The sequence below is a fragment of the Cricetulus griseus genome, chromosome 3, assembly GCF_003668045.3.
Source record: "Cricetulus griseus strain 17A/GY chromosome 3, alternate assembly CriGri-PICRH-1.0, whole genome shotgun sequence".
Taxonomy (NCBI): Eukaryota; Metazoa; Chordata; class Mammalia; order Rodentia; family Cricetidae; genus Cricetulus; species Cricetulus griseus.
Window position 1 is genome coordinate 259528190 of NC_048596.1, and position 4557 is coordinate 259532746.

Sequence of the window (4557 nt, forward strand, 5' to 3'; positions counted from 1 at the left end):
ATGCTGTTATGAAGATATGAAAGTGAAAAATAGATTTCAAATTCAAAATACTTCTAATCAGATGATAGATTATTGCCAATGTGAATAACCGTAGTTTTGTAAAAGTCATCTTTGAAGACTCATGATCCAAACCACATAATGTGCTAAAGTAGATCCAAAGTGGCTTGAGTTGATTATTGTAACTCAAGTGGATGTGCTTTATACAAGGTTAAGAGACAGAAAGAGAGAGAGAGAGAAACTCCGCAGAACATCATAGCTAAAGTCCATAGTTAAAGTAGTTGCTAGATATAAGGCATGGAGAAGGGATACAAGTGACAGACACTTCCTGAGAGTGGCAACTACAAGCTGTGAAGGCTTGGAAATGGGGAAATGGCAATGTAGCTGAAGACAGGGCTGAGGAAGTCTGTGATCATGCTGTCTGTGTTCCAGGGATATTACAAAGTTGACATTTCAAAAGTCCTTTTGCATTTCCTCAAGCATGCTTTTGCTCTAGAGAGTGATGTGTGCGTGCATGCCTGTGCATGCATGCATGTGTGTGTGTGTGTGTGGGGGGGGTGTTCTCTTGTGTTCTTCTTCTTTGTGAGGTTGAATTATATTTTTCTTAAGCTCAGGAAATATTTTCACATTGTATTTCAATCAAAATCATCTTAGTGAAGGGTAACTTACCACTATAATTAAAAAATATAACAAAAATCAGATGGGACCTAATGTTACAAGAAAAAGATCAAATCACAACTTGATCTACCCTCTACTTTAATCATATCCCCTGAATATTGTTTTAAGATAAAGAAGTTGACTTTTATGCCAAGTGGTCTCTCTAGTGGCCCACGCATTAGATACTGTTTCACAAGGTATTTCACAAAAGGCGGATAAAATTGTGATGTCTTGGATAAATATGAATTATAAACTGTCAAAGGCCATAGGCAAACAATGCCTTGATTCTATTTGATATCTGATCATATTTGTGCTGCAGTAAGAATCAGAAAGGACCTTTCCAGTCACATCACCCTCACATAGACTGACTTTGTAATATCTAGGACATAATTACATTTGCATTAAATATGCACACGCATACGCACACATCATGCCAACATTACAGCTGTCCGAAACTATTTTCAATAATTGATTTGCCATTTAATTGAACAGCATGACTGACTAACATAGCTCATTACTTTACTCATTAGTTAATTATCGAAGAAAGTAGGACAAGTCAATAAAATGGAAGGCTGTAAATTCCAATACTAATTAGCACCATTTCCTTAGAGACATATTTAAGGGCAGATTGGCTACCTGAATGTCCTAAGACCTTGTAGATGAAGGAGAAGGATAGACACACATCAAACTAGATGGGAGGGAAGCTGTATAGACAAGTAGACCGAAACAGCTACTAATAACTCTGTTATCTGCACTGACACACACAATTGAGGAGGAAATTACCTTTAGGAGAGGGGAAGAGCTTTCATGTAACATTTAAGAAATGATTTGTAAAACGAAGTTACTTTCATTTCTTTTTGCTTTACAACAATGTTCCTGTCTATAGTTTGCAATCCTGCATATGGACCTTATCATGTTGAGTGATATTGATATAGAGATATATTGCAAGTGGACTTTATCCAAGAGAAGGGATTCTATAAGCCAGTAACTGATTCTTTTTGACTTGGAAGAAAAAATATACACATATGTTAATGTAATCCACTTTACCCTTGTGTGAGCAAGAGTCAAATCTGCATAGTTGTCATATAATGTGGACTATCCCCACACCTGCATCCTCGTGCACTTATGCATCCTTCTGGATGGCTATCTAACTTTTCACTACAAAACAGGATTTAAAAATAAAAACAAAAACAAAATGAAAAACCCAATAGGGTTTACAGTTCTCTGTGCTATGACTATTTCCCTTCTAAAAGTCTTCCATCTGTTGGAATTCAGTATTTTTTCATCACTATCCTGAGCAGAGAAACACCCTCTGTTGAGGAGCTGGAAGAAATAGAACATGATTTGCTCTTGCATAGTGTCTTCTGCAGAGCCTATCATGACTCTATCTATCCTGGATAAAATTCCCAGTTGTTCTCCCTGTAACAATATTATCTGGAAGACCTGAATAATGGCCATGACACAAAGTCATTTGGTAACAAAATTATTCTAGCCATAGACACAGTTTTGTTTGTTTGTTTTTGCTCATAACTAATGTGCTTTGTTATGTGTATTTCCAAAATAAGCATACCATGCAACAAGCAGAGAATAAGTTAGGTTAATGAGGAAAGGCTGTTCTCAGCCTGCTACAATGCATACCATATTTGGCAGAAGATTTCTGGTAAGCGATGGACAATTAATCTTGCATTAACCTTGATCACTTTGGCTTGCAGTTTCTCAAAGGTTGTTCATTTCCTCCATGCTGTGGTGTGGCCAGACCTAACGGAATACTCATTTTCACTCTGATTTTGTACTTAATTAAATGAAGCTACCAAAAAAGGAACTCCAGCATTTGTACACTCTGTGGCACTCTTCCAAGGTATGATGAAATATATACTCATGGTAGATGTTGCTATTGGTAATCTTTAAAAAATAAAGGGATGGGTTCTAGAGATATGGCCAGTATTAAAGGTACTTTTTCCTCACATAAAACACGAATTCAATTCCCAGCACCTAGGTCTAGTGATTCACAACTCTCTGTAACTGGAAAGGATCCAATACCCTCTTCTGGCCTCCATAGGTACCAGACAGTCATATGGTGCGTAGACATACATGCAGGCAAAATACTCATATACATTAAATATGCTTAAATAAGTCCTTTGGAAAATTAAAACAAAGAATTAAACTTCAAAGAAATATTTAGTTTATTTTAGACAAGTAGTTAATGAAAGACAAAGCTACATTGGACAACAACAACAACAAAAACACCTGATACAGGTGTACTTTTCTAAGAATTCAGTGGAGAGTTCAGCATTTTTGAAAATCAGGCCTCTGGAGCTCATACACGAAGTCAAAGATTTAAACATGGATTTCAGGGGAATGGTTTAATCAGTGGTTCCTGGTTTAAAATTGTGTGTGTGTGTGTGTATATATATATACATAAAAGCATACACACACACACACACACACACACACACACACACACATATATATATATATATATATATATATATATAAAGAATGAAATTCTTATTATTTTACTTAAATCATTCAAAATAAAGCTGCACCAACATTTGGAAATATGTATATTCTAGAAACAAACACCTAATAAAATCAAGCCATGGGGGCCATCACCCTGCTGGATGCTTATTTTAATGTGTGAATACAGCCACAATATATTATGGCGTGTGAAGTAAAACAAGTAAAGAAGCAAGATATCTATAATTTAAATTTTAAATTTGATTTCAAATCAAAACATTGGTCCAGAAACCTGAAGAAGAAAAATCATAGCATATTTTACAGGCACCCCTGGACTTTGGTTGTGTTAATTCATTTACACTTTGTGTGAGCTCATTGAAACCTCTACTTTAGGTGTTCTGCATGTTGTGTTTTGCTTTTCTCTTATTAGTAATATTAGCAGAAGAAAGTGTAAACACAGTCCTGCACTACCACAAATTATGCCATTGAGTTTATTCCATTTGAGGAAAACACAGAGATCAGCATGTCAGAAGTGCAATGGATGAGCCTCACTGAGAGAGAGAGTCACGTTTGTGATCTTGGGCTCTCATCTGCCACATATGCATCTATTTCAAATTGTGAATTCAGACGTTTTACTCAGACTAGTGATTTCCCAGAGACACAAATGATTACCATAATGATATACTGTGCCAATCTAAAATTGAAGTCTTTTAATAAATATTGTTTTGAAAATAGTGAAATGTAATTGAATTAAAAGTAAGAGATAGGTGAACCAATGGATGGCCTGGGAAAAATGTTTGCCTGCTAATATCCATTCACTTAAATTTAAGAATTTTCCTAGATAAGTTATGTATTTAATAGAAAAAATGAACATACCAAAAAATTCATGGGGAACGATATTTAAAGATATGTAAAGGGGTTTATAGTTTGAATATAGATATTTGCTTCTATATTCAAATATGGAAACAATCTTATTTTACCTATCAATCAACCCATTCCCTCGCCCTCCCATCCTCCCATGTCCCCCACCGACCCCCCAACCCACCCCCACCCACTCCCCAAGGATAGTGAGGCCCTCCACAGGGGACCATTGAAATCCTTCACATCATCTGTGGGAGGGCCCAGGCCCTCCTTGCTGTATCTGGGCTGCAATAGTATCCCTCCAATGGAAATGGGCTCCCAAAGTCCATTTGTGCACTAGGGATAAACACGGGCTCCACTGTTACAGGTCCCATAGACTTCCCAGACCTCCTAGCTTACTACTAGGGTCTCTGTGCTCTCACTGGGTGAGGTCAACTGTTTCTGCGGGTTTCTCCAGCATGGTCTTGGCTCTTTTGCTCATCCCTCCTCCCTCTCCACAACTGCATTTCAGGAGTATGGTTCAGTGTTAGCTGTGGGAGCCTGTTTCTGCTTCGATCAGCTACTGGATGAAGGCTCTAGGAATGG

General features: G+C 37.2%; 1 non-coding gene across 1 annotated transcript; it reads right to left on the reverse strand.

Moving 5' to 3' along the window:
* Nucleotides 1–3550: 3550 nt before the first annotated feature.
* Nucleotides 3551–3716, reverse strand: LOC113835110. Its single transcript, XR_003484364.1, has one exon. It is a non-coding gene; the product is annotated as a U1 spliceosomal RNA (small nuclear RNA).
* Nucleotides 3717–4557: the final 841 nt, after the last annotated feature.